This window comes from Lactuca serriola, chromosome 5 (genome assembly GCF_051521515.1).
Source record: "Lactuca serriola cultivar US96UC23 chromosome 5, Lser_US96UC23_V15, whole genome shotgun sequence".
NCBI classification, from domain to species: Eukaryota; Viridiplantae; Streptophyta; class Magnoliopsida; order Asterales; family Asteraceae; genus Lactuca; species Lactuca serriola.
This window is the reverse complement of record NC_136412.1, coordinates 194,922,868-194,940,975: the sequence shown is the minus strand read 5'-3', so window position 1 is coordinate 194,940,975 and position 18,108 is coordinate 194,922,868. Positions and strand designations below refer to the sequence as shown.

The 18,108-nt window shown below is 39.8% G+C and overlaps 1 pseudogene; it reads left to right on the top strand.

The window, feature by feature from the left end:
- The first annotated feature begins 17,713 nt into the window (after positions 1-17,713).
- On the top strand, positions 17,714-17,832 carry LOC145056276 (5S ribosomal RNA; annotated as a pseudogene).
- Positions 17,833-18,108: the final 276 nt, after the last annotated feature.

Here is an 18,108-nt window from a genome sequence, read left to right as displayed (position 1 = left end):
AGTAAATATGTCCATATCTACTGTAATCATCAGTAAAAGTCACATAATAATAATTAGCATCCCTTATAGCAACTCTGAAGTGCCCAGACACATCCATGTGTACAAGGTCCAACAAACCTTCACCCCTATCACAAGTACCTGTGAAGCGTGACTTTGTCATTTTTCCAAGTAAACAAGACTCGCAACTATCATCTGACTTGAGGTCAAATTATTTCAAGACTCCAGCCTTTTGGAGTTGACCTATGCGCTTCTTGTTAACATGTCCAAGACGACAATGCCACAAGGATGCTTTGTCCAAGCTATCAGAAGAATCAATATACAACACATTATTTCCTAAATTGTCTACAACATTCACAGCTTCATATACACCATCACAAGGTATTGCTTTAAAGTAAAATACATCATTGTAATAAACATTAATAGCACCATTTTTATTATCAAATGAAAATGTAAAACCTTGTTTATACAAGCCATGAAAAGAAATAATCTTTCTCGCCATTTCGGGCGAGTAACAACACTTATTCAAATCTAACATTAACCCATTATTAAGAAACAAAGAATAAAATCCTATCTTGGTAACAGGTGATGCTTTCCTGTTACCCATGACTAATTTTATCTTCCCGTGCTCCACTTGCTCACTTCTTCTTAGTGCCTGTAAATCAGTACAAATGTGAATACCACACCCTGTATCAAGCACCCAAGAATTAGCATTAGATGAGTTGTTAGACAATATTGTGTAAATACTTGCATGGGTGGGTTTAACCTTCCCATCCTTTACATCTTGCACATATTTGGCGCAGCTTCTCTTGAAGTGTCCCTTATCCTGGCAATAGAAGCACTGTGCTTCCTTTGGGTTTGAAGAAGGATTAATGGGACCTTTCTTTGTCCCGCTCGAAGAGGAACCATCAAGAGTCTTACCCTTGGTACCCTTCGAAGGGCTTTTCCTCTTCTTACCCTTCCCTTGCCCAATTGCAAGAACAAGGGTTGTTAAAGGAGTAGAAGTAGCAACCGCTTTACCCTTAAGGCCATTTTCAGCTGTCCTTAAGAGTCCTTGAAGTTTGCTAAGTGTGACTTCCTCCTTGTTCATATGATAAGTCATACGAAACTGATCATAACTTTGAGGTAAGGAATGGAGAATGATGTCAATCGCCAATTCCTAAGGGAAGTCAACATAGAGCTTTAGCAACCAGTCAACGAACCTCTGCATCTACTGCAAGTGACCGGTGATGGGTTCACCATCCTTCATCCTTGCGGTTATCATGGAGGAAATGATTTCATACCTCTCTTGACGCGCGCTCTGATGGTACCTTTCCATCAGATCTAGGTGCATCTCATAGGGGTAGAAATCTTCATAAGTTTTTTGGAATTCCGGAGTCATTGTAGCCATCATGATGCAGGACACCTTGGTGGCATCCTTTTCATGTGTAATGAACTCCGCAAGCTCTTCTGGAGTAGCAGTGGCTTCATTAACAACCTTAAGCTCCGTGTCAATGATATATTCTTTGTCCTCATGGCGGGTAATCATCCTGATGTTTCTGATCCGCTCATTAAAGTTGGATCCATCAAAGATGACCTTACCACACAAATTCATTAGGGAAAAGGAGTCTGTCGGGTTTGAGCCAGCAGCGTTATTGGAAGACATCTGGAATAAAAGGAAGATAATTTTCATTAGATTAAGAGCCCTTAATAAGTCACCCAAATGAAATATTTAGGCTAGGATCCAACAAACTATTTATAGGTGGAAGAGGGATGTCGTAATCCACACTATAAAATATTTGAAGGTAGGTAAATGACGATTTACCAATTTCCACCATAAGAAAGAAATATTTTATTATTAGGTTTTATTGGTTTTGAAACTCCTAGATCTTTTGAGATAGATTGAACTTTTCAATGACATGTTTGAATCTCGAATGTGCCCTATCAAGTTTGTGACTGGGATGCCGAGGATCACAAGCATGGTGTAAATAACCATACAAATTGACTTGGTACCCTTAACAATATTACCTAATCGATGTGTTGGTTAACCACACATGCTCCACCGATCTATAATAAAGTCAAGTTACCCTTTTCCACTCTTACTAGTCCATGTTAGTGTGCCAGTTAACCACACACGCTCCACTAATGACTTGGTAAGGTACAAAGTGTAATTTTATGGGCTAGCACCAAATTCACATTTTCCTAAAGTAAATAAGCTTGAGAATTTATAATGTATAGTTACTTTATAATTCATTATACTTTTAATGAGAATTTAAAGTCGTATCCTACCCGTTCGGCTAACGACCCTCCACTAATCAAGGAAGCGGTGGGTGAGAGTGGACACCCATTAAGTCACCATTTTATAGGCAACAACCTTATACCTCCCTTATAGATCGGCTTCGTGAATGAGGCCTAGTAACGGTAAGAATGACATATTCTTATACATATCTATATAATAAAATTATAATAATAGTATAAGTGTTGATTTTTAAACTTTTTAAAAATCTAAAGTTTAATTTGGAATTAAAGTATTAAAGTGTAATACTTTTCAAATTCCAAAACTTGAGGGCAAGAATTGAAACTATTCCAAATCTCTTCAATTTGTAACTTATGAGTTTTAATGGTTCATAAAAATGAAGACTCTTCATTTTATGAAACCTCTTTAGTTCTTTAATCACAATTTAAAGAAGTGACTTTTGGTTATCCATAACATGAGGACAAGTTACGAACACCATCATTGTCATTAAGATCATGAATTAAACACACATGGAGGTTACACATAATTCCAATGATATTCTAAAAACTCATAAGAACACAAATTCATGTCAAGAAATTTCAAGAATCATATTAACATATACAATACTTGAAAATTGATAAAAGTCATGCAAAATGGATTAACATAATCATTATCATTTTGAAAAACTAATTTTACAAGTCCAAAACAGACTGGGATAATAATTTTAATCCATTTCCAGCAACAAAACACGAAAAGACTGCCCAGCACGCACCTACTCGTCGAGTGCATGATCCGACTCGACGAGTAGGATGAATTTGTTCATGGACTCGGCGAGTCCTCCCCATGAACTCGGCGAGTCCAGTCAACAGTGAGCAGAATTTTTGATTTTCAAGCAGTTTTGCATCAAGTATACAGAAAACAATCCTAGGCTCTGATACTACTGATGCGTTTTGAGCATTCTAACACTTCCTAAGTGTACATGCAACCCTAATAACCTTGAATCTATGTATTCTCTATATACATCCAAATTTCTTTTTCAAGGTTATTTCCTAACTAACATGGCATGGGGAATAAATAAAATATAAAAATAGTAGAAATACATACCTTGATGTTGCTTGGATTCCTTCAAGACTTTGTGAGCCTAGAACCCCAAATGTTGTGCCTCAAATGCTTCACACAACACCACAAAACTTGGAATAACTCGAGAGAATACTTCTAGCAGTCAAAATTGGTTATGCCCTCTCTAGTAACACTAGGTACCGATTTTGCTAGCCAAAGGGTTCCTTTTATAGTGGTGTCACAATTAGGGTTTCATTAAGAAGACCCATAATTGTCATGACTCTTCATTTCTCATGAACCATGGGTTTGTAACTCACATGGACTATCCATGGAGCTCCAAATGGTTACATCCATAACCCTTAAACCATGGATCATTAATCCACCATAAAAGAATTGATGATTTTCATAATCAACCCTATATATTTAATTAGTCTCACTTTGATCACTAAATTAATACTAGATTAATACTTGCTCAATACTAATTAAATACACTATTATTAATATATTAGATCTTATAATATATTAATAATCATAAGTGCCATATTCTCTCATTTAGTCTACCCAAGTATTGCAATGCCATGCAACACAAATGGACCATGCCGGGTTGGATCAAGTACATACCAAATAAAGTTATGGACGTAGACACTATATCCAACAACTCTTTGTTCAATTACTTTCATCATAATATCGTTGGAGTCTACTTGAAACTCACCCTAGTCAAGTCATTGGACTAGGGTAACTTAACTCAAGAGTTGTCACACCCCCGAACCAGACGGCGGAAACGTCCGAGGTCGATTGTGACTTAATTGAATACCATCACAATGATTATACATGAATCATAACATCATTCATCACCATGCATTGAAATATTACAACTGATATTGTTTACATTCAGTACATTGTTTTAAACATTACATTTCCATAACTTAAACCGTTCGATACTAATTTAAACAAAACACCATGACATCACTGAATACCTATTCTTTGGTTTACCTGTTACCTGAGAATACAAGTATTTTGGAAAACCATCAACATATGAAATGTTGTTGAGTTCATAAGTAATGATTATGGAAAAGTATGATTTTTGTGAAGGTTGAAAACCCAGAAAATCCGATATTTTCTGAAAAGAGTATTGTATATAAGAAAAAGTGTGAAGATCCGTAAGTATGCTTGTCAATTCTTGTAAACGTGTATAATTGTTAAACTTTGTATACTTCACGAAGGTAAAAGTGTTGAACTTCCCGAGAAAACCCGATGTTTTCCCAATACGTAAAATTACATGTCTTATTTATTGTCATACCGGTACGACGATTGTTTATGACTACCCATGTGACATTGGATTAATTATGGGTTGTGAGTCGTTATAATCACGCAGTAATGAAAATTACTAGTTTATAACTACCAATTACAAACGATCCCTTAGGCTTCGTCCGTACTACTCACTTAATCCAACCACCCTGACTTCTCATAGCCCCACAACCGAGGAGAAAGGAGGGTACGAAGCCCCCTTTATTTCCAAAAATCGTTCAAGGCTATCGGGAATGCGAAACGCACTTGGCCCGACTCGCATTTGTCTTCTCGACTTCGCTAGCAGTACCAATGGACCCTTGGGGCCCAACAGCACAATAGAGCTGTTGAAAGTCCTTTTACATGGAATTAGGTCATAGAAGGCCCAATAACATGTAAGCGCGTTCCCTTCGGGCCTAAAGATCATGTTATTGGGCTAGCAAGGCCCAACAAGCACGATTTGAAACTTTCAAGCCCAAAAATTGAATATTGACTCTTCGTAGATTTTGCGTGTTTATTGAAGTACTATTGTTTATTGATTTTTTATTTGCTATTGATTCGAGACCGAATCAATTCGTTGGGTAACGATATTGGTGTTGAAAGTGTATTTGTTCTTACGATTCGCCGGTAGTCGTGGTTCTCGTATTTTATCTTAAAGGATTTATTTGTTTAAAGTAAGAGTTTACCTTCTCACGACCCTTCTTGGATAAAATTTACACTTTTAATCCTTTATATAAAAGAATTTCCATTTTAGTCCATAAACCATTTTTCTTGACACTTTAGTATCAAACTTCTTGAAAAGACATTTTCAGCCCAGATTTACTTGATAAACAGCTTAAGTCCTTCAAAAATGGAGTTTTCTCGGTTGGAACCCCAATTTTCGCAACCTTTACAGGTTTGTCCCAAAATGGAAAAATTTTGCATTTTTGATCCCTTTTGACTTTGAAAAACATTTTTGACCTTTGTAATGGTTTTAATACACTTGTAATCCCCTGTTTTACAAAAATTTGCTTTTCCAGCCCCTCAATTTCAAAAATCTCGCAAATTGGGGCTTCTTGGGCCGAAAAGCCCATTTTAGCCCATTACATTGAAAATTTACATTTTAAGGCCCTCAAAAATGTTGATATTCAGAAAAATTATATTAGAAACTGTTTGGACCCTTTTCAACCTCTAGAAATTATCATTTGTTCGTTTTGCGCCCTTAGCTTTGTATTTTTGACAATTTGAGCCCAAAAATGGGTTTTATGGCTAAATATGTTCTTCCTAACCAAATGAACTATTTTTCTTGACTTGATTAGTATGAAATGGTGTAAGTTATGTTTATTTCATTCCTCATGTTATAGATCTCAGTTTTTAGATACTTTTTGGCTAGCATAATCATCACAAAACACATAAAATCAAACATACAAGCATAATAATCACACAAGGCATACATTTACTCATAGATCTACACATTTGCTTGTATTCTCCCCCATAAAAACTTATAAAAACCGAAAGAAAGGGGGTATGAAGCTCACCTTGAGTTGTTGTTTCGGTTTTGAAGAAGATTGGAAGGAGGATGATGTTGTTTTCGGCCCTAACAAGCCTTCCTTTGTTGACTTTGAACTTAGAGGGTTTCTAAGAGAGTAATCATGATTTTGCTTGGATCAGAAAGAGATTTTTGATAAAACAAAAAAGAATCTAGATCATAGATCCAAGCATGATCTTACCTTAGATGAAGAATTTGTGGAAATATCTTCTAGAAAAACCTTCTAAATTTCGAGATCTTGATGAAGAGTGGAGGGAGTTTCCTTGAGAGATTTGTGAGAGAATTGTGTGTGTGTGTGTGCTTGGAATCGGCCGAGAGCAAGAGAGAGGGAAAGAGAGAGGTCTTGAAGTGATGTGTGCATGGAAACATGGGATAAGATGCATGGAAGACCATAATGTAAAAATAAGGTGGCCATGAGAAGTCAACTCTCCCTTTTATTTGGGCTTGGGCCGAGAATTAGAGAGGAAGAGAAAAGAATTTGGGCCTTGTATGCTTAAGCCTTTTTCATGGTTATGTTAAGTGATGTTTGGAACAAATAACCATAAATATGAGTCTTATGACCTATTAGGGCTAAATTAGGTTAATTATGGCCCAAAATGGTTCATATAATTAATTTATTTCATTCTAGGCCCAATATGGCCCAAAATATTGAAATAAATGGAAGTGGGTACAATTAGAGCCCATTTAAGAGTTTTAAGCCCAAGATGGTCAAATTGGAAGCTTATTGGTCCATTGGGCCCAATAAGGAATTCCTAGTTCAAAATGGACTTAAACAAGAACTCCTAGGGTTTCCAATTGCTTATTGACTACTTGAAATGCTTGCATGGGGTGTTTGTTTGAAATTTTGTTGTCATAGAGTATGCATCATACATGCTCTTATGTCTTTGATTCACAATTTGACTTGACTGTTGTAGTTACAAGGCACAAAAATTTCTAGTTGTGACATCATCCCACCGTTAGAGGGAATTTCGTCCTGAAATTCTTTTGAAAGCTAGATTTGAGAATGCTAGAATAGGTGATGGTACTTTTGCTTCATTTGGTCTTCACGTTCCCACGTGAATTCTAGCCCACACTTCGCGTTCCACCGTACTTTCACGATCAGGATGCGACTTTGTTTAGTACGCTTCACCTCCCTGTCCATGATTTCGACTGATTCTTCAATGAACAGGAGATTCTCGTTGATTTCAATCTCGTCAACAGGAATGACGAGAGTTTCATCTAATAGGCACTTCTTTAGATTGGAAACATGGAACACGGGGTGCACATTGCTTAGCTCAGCGGGTAGTTGCAGTTTATACGCCACTGTACCTATTTGGGCAACGATCTCGAAAGGTCCAATGTATCGTGGGTTCAGTTTTCCCCGTTTTCCGAAATGAATGACCCCTTTCAAAGGTGAAACTTTTAATAGCACTCGATCCCCGACCTGAAACTCTAAGGGCTTTCGCCGTTTATCAGTGTAGCTCTTTTGTCGGTCGTGCTCTGATTTGAATTATCTTTTCCGTGGTTTCACGTATGATCTCCGGTCCCGTTAACGCCTTGTCCAATGCAAGTTTCTTTTCTAGATGGGTGTCGCCCACCTCAGCCCAACACAACGGTGATCTACACTTACGTCCATATAGTGCTTCGAAAGGAGCGATTTTGATGCTCGAATGATAACTGTTGTTATACGAGAATTCAACTAAGGGTAAGTGGGTATCCCAAGACTTCTTAAAGTCTATCACACACGCGCGAAGCATGTCTTTGAGCGTCTGGATGGTTCGTTCGCTTCGACCGTCCGTTTGTGGGTGATAAGTGGTGCTCATGTCGAGATGGGTTCCATGTGCTTTCTGAAGTGATTGCCAAAAACGTGAAGTGAATCTACTGTCTCTATCTGAGATTATAGACACTGGTACTCCGTGAAGTCTCACGATTTCTTGAATGTATAATCGTGTCAGTCTCTCCAGCTTGTAGGATTCTTTTATTGGCAGGAAATGGGCGGATTTCGTCAGTCGGCCAACTATTACCCATATAGGGTCTAATCCGTCCGATGTCTTGGGTAGGTTGGTCACAAAGTCCATGGAAATACCTTACCATTTCCACTCGGGGATCACCGGTTGCTGTAATAACCCCGAGGGCTTCTTGGCGCAATTAAGGCATTTGCTGACATAGGTGGCAATTTCTGCCTTCATATTAGGCCACTAATAATGTTGTTTAATATCCAAGTACATCTTGTCCGAACCTGGATGGATGGAGTATTACGTCTTGTGAGCTTCATTCATGACTACCTCCCTAAATCCTCCGAGTTTAGGGACCCAAATACGGTTCATGAAATAGTATACTCCGTTCTCCTTTATCTCTAGATTCTTCTCCATTCCGCGTAATGCTTCGCTTGCTCTATTTTCCGTCTTCATGGCATCTGACTGGGCTACCCCAATCTGAGTGGTTAGGTGAGATTGGATGGTTATTGAGAGAGTTTTTGCACGACGATTAGAGTACTCCTCCCGGCTCAAGGCATCAGCTACCACGTTGGCCTTGCCTGGGTGGTACTTGATTTTGCACTCGTAATCGTTTAATAGTTCAACCCATCTTCGTTGCCTCATATTTAGCTCTTTCTGATTCAAGATGTGCTGGAGACTTTTGTGGTCCGTGAAGATGGTGCACTTCGTACCATAAAGGTAATGCCTCCGAATCTTCAGAGCAAAGACCACTGCTTCCAATTCCAGATCATGGGTTGTATAATTCACTTCGTGTGTTTTTAGTTGGCGGCATGTGTAATCTATCACTCTTCCACGCTGCATGAGAACGCAACCTAAACCCTGATTTGACGCGTCACAGTAGACCACGAAATCTTCCGTTCCCTCTGGTAGAGATAGTACCGGGGCACTGCAGAGGGCTTGCTTCAGGGTTCGGAATGCAACTTCTTGTTTGTCCTTCCATTTGAATGGTATTCCCTTTTGTGTAAGCGTGGTAAGTGGCTTGGCAATCTTAGAGAAGTTTTGAATGAACCTCCTATAGTAGCCTGCTAGGCCTAAGAATTGGCGAATTTATGTGGGTGTCGTCGAGACTGCCCATCCTTCGACGACTTTGACCTTAGAAGGATCCACATGAATTCCTTCCCGACTAACAACATGACCTAGGAAGTTCACGCTACGGAGCCAGAACTCACACTTGGAGAGTTTTGCGTATAGCTTTTCCATTCGTAGGGTTTCCAGGATTTGTAAGAGATGTTGGCCATGCTCTTCTTCGCTTCGGGAATAGACTAGAATGTTGTTAATGAAGACGATAACAAAGTTGTCGAGGAATGGTCGACAGATTCGGTTCATCAGGTCCATAAATGTGGTGGGGGAATTTGTTAGACCGAAGGGCATTACGACAAATTCATAATGTCCGTAACGAGTTCGGAAAGTGGTTTTGGGAATATCCTCTTCCCGGACCTTGAGCTGATCGTACCCAGACCGTAGATCTATCTTAGAGAAGTAACTAGCTCCTTCGAGCTGGTCAAATTGATCTTCGATTCGTGGGAGTGGATAGCGATTTTTGACAGTGAGTTTGTTTAGCTCTCTGTAGTCGATGCACATTCTAAAAGATTCATCCTTCTTTTTGACAAAGAGGACCGGAGCTCCCCATGGCAAGTAGCTGGGTCGGATGAATCCCTTGCCCAGGAGTTCGCTGAGTTGGCTGGACAATTCCTGCATTTCAGCAGGAGCTATCCGGTAAGGCGATTTAGCGAGAGGGGTTGCTCCTGGAACGAGGTCAATTCGTAACTCAAGTTCTCTCTCTGGGGGTACTCCAGGAAGATCTTCAGGAAATACGTCTGGGAATTCACGTGCTACTGGAATGTCTTGAATGTTAACCTCTTCCTTGGTTTTATCCACTATGTGAGCCAAGAACGTCAAATCGTTCTTTCGTAGATGCTTCTGTGCCTGGACGCATGAGATGAGGCGAAGACTCGCGCTAGGTTTGTCTCCGTAAATAACTAGGGTTTCGTGATTGGGAAGGTGAAGGCGAACGGCCTTTTTGTGACACATAATTTCAACATGGTGGGGGCTTAACCAGTCCATGCCAATAATCACATCGAAACTCCTAATGGAAACAGGCATTAAGTCTATTCGAAAGACGTGTTGGTTCAGGGTTAGGGTACATCGGATGTAGATTTCCCCAGTGGATTCGGTTTTCCCATTGGCCATTTCGGAATAAGGTCTAGGAGCACTTGGATCAGCTGAGGCTGGAGCATGTGGTGTGGATGGAACTTGCGCGGTTGCAGCATTAACCGCCACTGTCTGCTGCTTCTTGGAAGTCTCGGAGCCTTGACGCCCCTTTCTCTTGTTGTTCTTCCCCTTCTTGCCATCATTATCCTTCTTGGCCTCGGTCTCCACTGGATTCTCACCCTTCTTGTTGTTGTGGTCATACAGCTTCTTAACCAATCTCTTAGCACTGTCAAAAGTTTCGGGATTTGCAGCTATCACGTTTCCTTGGATCGGGGAGGTTAGTTCTCAGATGAATCGCTCGATCTTCTTCCCTTCCTAGGTGATCATGCCAGGACATAACAGAGACAGTTCGCTTAACCTTGATATGTAGGCATCTATATCAGCATTCTGGACAGTGAGGTTCCACGGCTCTTGTTCCATTTTCTGAATTTCACCATGAGGGCGGTATTCGGCCATTATCATTTCTTTCATTTCTTTCCATGGCATGGAATTGGCTACGAGGAGTGTCATGGCTTCCACGTGTCCGTTCCACCAAGTGAGCGCTTGGTCAACAAAAGTGCATGCAACAAACTTCACCTTCATCTCTTCAGGGCAATCGCATATCTCGAACACCGATTCCACCTTCTCGATCCATTGTTTCAGGGTGATCACTCCTCCAATGTCGTTAAAGGTTCGTGGTTTGGCGTTTGTGTAGTCTTTGTAGGTACATGTTTTGCTGGGTCCTTGATTCATTCCGTTGTTCGAACTCCCGGCCCCTTGTCTGTTGACTCCTCCGTTGTTCCCTTGGTGAATTTGTGCAATTGTTGCGGTGACCGCAGCAGATACGGATGCCTGGAATGCAGTTGAGTCAAATTCGGGTGGGGTTGGTCCAGGGTTTCCGCGAGTAGGTCGTCGAGGCATCTTTCTGTCATGAAACGGAAAGATGTTGAGTGTATGTGGTTTCTGTGAGGTTATGATCCTACCGACTAGGTGCATGGCACAAACTTAAGTATTTCTACAATTTAGCATACAATCATGGATTCGCAACACATAGTAGATTATAACGTCATAATAAAACATATAATATTTTTATTTTTTTATTTTTTTATTTTTTTATTTTTTTATTTTTTTACTAATATTATCCGCATTTGATACATGAAAATTTTGCTCGTAAGAGCATACATGAGTGATATTAGTTCGACAGCATAACGGCTCCATGAGTAGTGTAGTCACTTAAACATAGAGTCGGGGTACATAGCATAGATCCTAATGGCCTAGTAAGATAAGTCCATCCCTAATCGCGATGAGCTGTGCTCAGGGGTGGTGCTGAGGAAGTGGATGCTCCCTGAAGGCGAGCCACCTATCGTTCTGCGTCTTGGAGTCGACACTCCCACCTTACCTGCCTCATATGGAACTCTCAAAGAACGTCACGTGTCTCCTGCTTTGCACGCTCGACCTTAGTCCACAGCTGGCGTACCTGGTCGGCGATGCTCAAAGCGAGGTTGTTGGTGTTCCGTAACCGTCTCACCATGACCGGAAGGGCTCGATCGGCCGGTCCTCCGTCCCTCAAGTCAAAGAACTTGCGTGACATGCCGAACGGGGGTCGCTGTCCCTGCTGTCTGCTCCATCTCCAAAGATCAATACCCCAGGGGGGTGTAGGACCAACGGGGCCTACCCTGTAAGTGGGCATCCTAATCGGGTAAGGGGGGTTGATGACTTCGGACTCCGCATCCGAATCACCCCCTTCACTGTCGTCGGGTTCCTCCACAAAGATTCCTTCAGCTTCTTCCTCCTCCTGTTCTTCTTCTGGTTCGGCAGGCTCACCCTCGACTCCTGCCTCCAGTTCCCCGTCAGATTCCTCCTCGGGGCCTTCCTCAAGCTCTTCGTCTAACCATCCGTTATTTCCATGGTTAGGGAAGTAAGGATCTCCGGGGTGATGGAACCCATCCATGCTGTCTGTAAGAGTGTGTAAATATGCTAACATTATTCCTAGGATGCTATAACTATTGTGCAGGCTAAACGGATGTTCTCTTTTTGGTGATAAAAGGGTATGTTTTTAGGTTCCCTAGCTATCACGATCTCCTCAGGACGTGTGATAGTTATACCTTGGAGGGAATGTAGTTGATCAGGCTACACCCACTCCTTGATATGACTAGAACAGTTCTGGCTTAACCGAGATACTAGCACTATCTTGTTTGGTTCGGTATTATGTTCTTGTTCCTAACGCAAGCAAGGGTGTTTTATTGTTATGTTTTACTTGTTTTGTTTAGAGTTTTGTTAGTACCTCTTTAGGTTTATAGTTGCATATCAATGTGTGGTTAGATATGCTAGTTCACTATAAACAGAGCTCTGATACCAACCTATCACACCCCCGAACCAGAAGGCGGAAACGTCCGAGGGCTATTGTGACTTAATTGAATACCATCACAATGATTTTACATGAATCATAACATCATTCATCACCATGCATTGAAATATTACAACTGATATTGTTTACATTCAGTACATTATTTTAAACATTACATTTCCATAACTTAAACCGTTCGATACTAATTTAAACAAAACACCATGACATCATTGAATACCTATTCTTCGGTTTACCTGTTACCTGAGAATACAAGTATTTTGGAAAAACGTCAACATATGAAATGTTGGTGAGTTCATAAGTAATTATTATGAAAAAGTATGATTTTTGTGAAGTTTGAAAACCCAAAAAATCCGATATTTTCTGAAAAGAGTATTGTATATAAGAAAAAGTGTGAAGATCTGTAAGTATGCTTGTCGATTCTTGTAAACGTCTATAATTGTTAAACTTTGTATACATCACGAAGGTAAAAGTGTTGAACTTCCCGGGAAAACCCGATGTTTTCCCAATACGTAAAATTACATGTCTTATTTATTGTTATACCGGTACGACGATTGTTTATGATTACCCAGGTGACATTGGATTAATTATGGGTTGTGAGTCGTTATAATCACACCTTAATGAAAATGACTAGTTTATAACTACAAATTACAAACGATCCCTTAGGCGTCGTCCGTACTACTCACTTAATCCAACCACCCTGACTTCTTATAGCCCCACAACCGAGGAGAAAGGAGGGTATGAAGCCCCCTTTATTTCCATAAGTCGTTCAAGGCTATCGGGAATGCGAAAGGCACTTGGCCCGACTCACATTTGACTTCTCAACTTCGCTAGCAGTACCAATGGACCCTTGGGGCCCAACAACACAATAGAGCTATTGAAAGTCCTTTTACATGGAATTAGGTCATAGAAGGCCCAATAACATGTAAGCGCGTTCCTTTCGGGCCTAAAGATCATGTTATTGGGCTAGCTAGGCCCAACAGGCACGATTTGAAACTTTCAAGCCCTAAGATTGAATATTGACTCCTCGTAGATTCCGCGTGTTTATTGAAGTACTATTGTTTATTGATTTTTGATTTGCTATTGATTCGAGATCGAATCAATTCGTTGGGTAACGATATTGGTGTTGAAAGTGTATTTGTTATCACGATTCGCCAGTAGTCGTGGTTCTCGTATTTTATCTTAAAGGATATATTTGTTTAAAGTAAGTGTTTACCTTCTCACGACCCTTCTTGGATAAAATTCACACTTTTAATCCTTTATATAAAAGAATTTCCATTTTAGTCCATAAACCATTTTTCTTGACACTTTAGTATCAAAACTTATTGAAAAGACATTTTCAGCCCAGATTTACTTGATAAACTGCTTAATTCCTTCAAAAATGGAGTTTTCTCGGTTGGAACCGCCATTTTCGCAACCTTTACAATTTTGGCCCAAAATGGAAAATTTTTTCATTTTTGATCCCTTTTGACTTTGAAAAACATTTTTGACCATTGAAATGGTTTTAATACACTTGTAATCCCCAGTTTTACAGAAAGTTGCTTTTCCAGCCCCTCAATTTCAAAAATCTCGCAAATTGGGGCTTATTGGGCCGAAAAGCCCATTTTAGCGCATTATGTTCAAAATTTAAATTTTATGCCCCTCAAAAATGTTGATATTAAGAAAAATTATATTAGAAACTGTTTGGAACCTTTCAACCTCCAGAAATTATCATTTTTCATTTTGGGCCCTTAGTTTTGTATTTTTGACAATTTGAGCCCAAAAATGGGTTTTATGGCCAAATATGTTCTTCCTAACCAAATGAACTATTTTTCTTGACTTGATTAGTATGAAATGGTGTAAGTTATGTTTATTTCATTCCTCATGTTATAGATCTCGGTTTTTAGATACTTTTTGGCTAGCATAATCATCACAAAACACATAAAATCAAACATACAAGCATAAGAATCACACAAGGCATACATTTACTAATAGATCTACACATTTGCTTGTATTCTCCCCCATAAAAACTTATAAAAATCGAAAGAAATGGGGTATGAAGCTCACCTTGAGTTGTTGTTTCAGTTTTGAAGAAGATTGGAAGGAGTTTGATGTTGTTTTCGGCCCTAACAAGCCTTCCTTTGTTGACTTCGAACTTAGAGGGTTTCTAAGAGAGTGATCATGATTTTTCATGGATTAGAAAGAGATTTTTGATAAAACAAAGAATCTAGATCATAGATCCAAGCATGATCTTACCTTAGATGAAGAATTTGTGGAAATATCTTCTTGAAAAACCTTCTAAATTTCGAGATCTTGATGAAGAATGGAGGGAGTTTCCTTGATAGATTTGGGAGAGAATTATGTATGTGTGTGTCTGCTTGGAATCAGCCGAGAGCAAGAGAGAGGGAAAGAAAGAGGTCTTGAAGTGATGTGTGCATGGAAACATGGGATAGGATGCATGGAAGACCACAATGTAAAAATGAGGTGGCCATGAGAAGTCAACTCTCTCTTTTATTTGGGCTTGGGCCGAGAATTACAGAGGAAGAGAAAAAGAATTTGGGCCTTCTATGCTTAAGCCTTTTTCATGATTATGTTAAGTGATGTTTGGTCCAAATAACCATAAATATGAGTCTTATGACCTATTAGGGCTAAATTAGGTTAATTATGGACCAAAATGGTTCATATAATTAACTTATTTCATTTTAGGCCCAATATGGCCCAAAATATTGAAATAAATGGAAGTGGGTCAAATTAGAGCCCATTTAAGAGTTCTAAGCCCAAGATGGTCAAATTGGAAGCTTATTGGTCCATTGGGCCCAATAAGGAATTCCTAGTCCAAAATGGACTTAAACAAGAACTCCTAGGGTTTCCAATTGCTTATTGACTACTTGAAATGCTTGCATGGGGTGTTTGTTTGAAATTTTGTTGTCATAGAGTATGCATCATACATGCTCTTATGTCTTTGATTCACAATTTGACTTAAGTGTTGTAGTTACAAGGCACAAAAATTTCTAATTGTGACAAGAGTCATTGCCAATTCTCTTCCAAATGTTCGATCATGTTATCCACCAACCAATGGTACCCCATTTTGGATGACAAACGTCTTGAGACCACTCTATGAACATACTTCTACTCCGTAGTAGGAATGCATCATAGGGATGTAGGTCAAACCTTCGAGAACATACTTCTACTCTTTAGGTGAACGATCAAAATACATCTAGGTTCAACGGTAGCCTTTACTAGGAATTCTAGCTCATTAAAAAGGATTCGTAAGAAGGTTATTACTATAATTTTCCTCGCTTATACATTCCTGAGTTATATATAATGAAAACCTAGTAGAAGATAGAATGTGACACTACAGTAGAATCACACGTTTTACTATCCGCCTAATCTTGATTATATCATAACGTATATGTGCTAAGTTTTCATGAATATTAACACATCTCTTAGTCAGAATCAAAATAATATTGGTTCAACCGTAGTAGCTCACGAACTCCTTTTCTTTCCATGTAACAATATCATGTCGTCGAAGAAAAGTAATCAATCCATCAACCAAACACCGACTCTTAAGATTGATGTAGCTACCTTTCAAACTGCAGTCTCAGCTGCCGTGACAGCTTTTCTGACTCACCTTAACGCTAACAACGCAAATGTTAGCGGGTTTGTTAGCAATAATTCCAATCCACGTAACAATCAAGAGCCTCAACAAGCAACGAACTACCATGACACTCCGAATCCCAAGCCCAAGAATAACAAACAAAGATTCTGGGCTAAAGTTAAAGGCAAATCACCCCATGAGGCGAGAAAAAGATAAAAACCTGTGGCAACCTTCACAGCCATGACATCTGTACCTCCTACTACCATCCCTTCTGGTATCCCAATTGCCCCTATCCCAGCTAGAGAATATGCCGAAATCCTACCGAAGTGCAATAAGTGCAGCTTACATCATCTAGGTAGTTATCAACTGTTGCACTGCAAGAACTGCAACAACAACGGACACACTACCCGCTTCTGCAGGACTCAGATTCAACACATTACTTCAACCTCCAATGTTGAAATTTCTCGGATATGCCATCTATGTGGGATAATGGGACACTTCAAGAGAGACTGCCCAACAGAGAAGAACGACGGTGGAACAGGAGGAGTTTGACCTCAGAATGAAAGAAGGCAACGAAGGACCCTACTATAACATAGATTCCCTCCCAAATCGTCAGTATTATGTATGCTTTTAAACATGTTTAAAACTAGTACAACTAGAGTCTTATCTTTTGCGAGATCCCGTCAATAAAGGGACCCTCGTGCTGCGCATACTTGCCTTTTGTAGTATACCTTGTTCGCAGCAATAGCCTTGTAGTAAATCTAAAAGTACTGTAACTCTGTTAAAAGTTGCACTGTTGTGTTTTGTCTGTAACGTCTTTATGTTCAAATCTAATGTCTTTACGTCCAAGTATGTATGATACTATCATACAACTTGAGTCAACTCGATCCGCACAATACCAGTTTCATACACACATCTCTCTCTCTCTCTGAAATCGCCTTTTTAACGAAACCGTCATTCCAGAACTTCAAAGTACTCATGCATAGAGTACCGCATGTTTCTTATCATTCCGAAGAGACCTCAACAAACCTCCCCAAAGTACCAGTCGTACAGTATGTCAAGTTCAATCCAAAGACCCATACGGTTGATCTATTGTTGAAGAAGGTATACATAGGGGTGGTATATAATCGATGTTCTACAGGTTTAGAATTGATGATTCCACGTTAACCTCTTTTCCTCATTGGGATGTGAGCTTAAAGAAGAATCATTTATTCGACAACCGTTTCAATCTTAATTATATATGACTCATATACACGAGACTGTGATTGATGAACCATGTATGACTTCTAATGTGAACTTCGAGACGGAGACTGTCCAAGACTACGAGTAATCGCATCGTCATGCGAACAAACTTAGGAACCAATACGACTCCTGTAACCAGATCGCCCTATAGTCTCACACCAACGGAGATACAAGAGCCGTCTGGACAGCTTAACGACTACTCAACAATGGAATGATAAGACCAAGCTCCTCACCTTTGAGGGCTCCGGTCTTATTCTTCGAGAAGATAGACTTCAGTGGGTGCGGTCATAACAGCACTAATGCACCAAATCCCATTAGAATTCCACAGTTAAACGTCCTTGGGTGAGATTAGTACTAGGATGGGTGACCCCCTGGGAAGTCCTTGTTTTGCAGACCTCGACAAAGACTCTATTAGAAATCATTGCCTTCTACCTTACATAGATGAATTGGTTGACCAACCGCAAGGAACGACGTACCTTTTAGAAATGGACTTAAGATCCGAATATCACCAATTACGAGTGTTAGTGAAGGATATCCTGAGGACAATCTTCCAAACTCTATGTGGACGCTACGAGTCTGTAGTGATACCCCTCGGATAGGACCAATACGCCTGTAGTATTAATGAACTTAATGAATAGGGTACGCCATTCTTACTCAGATTAGTTCGACATT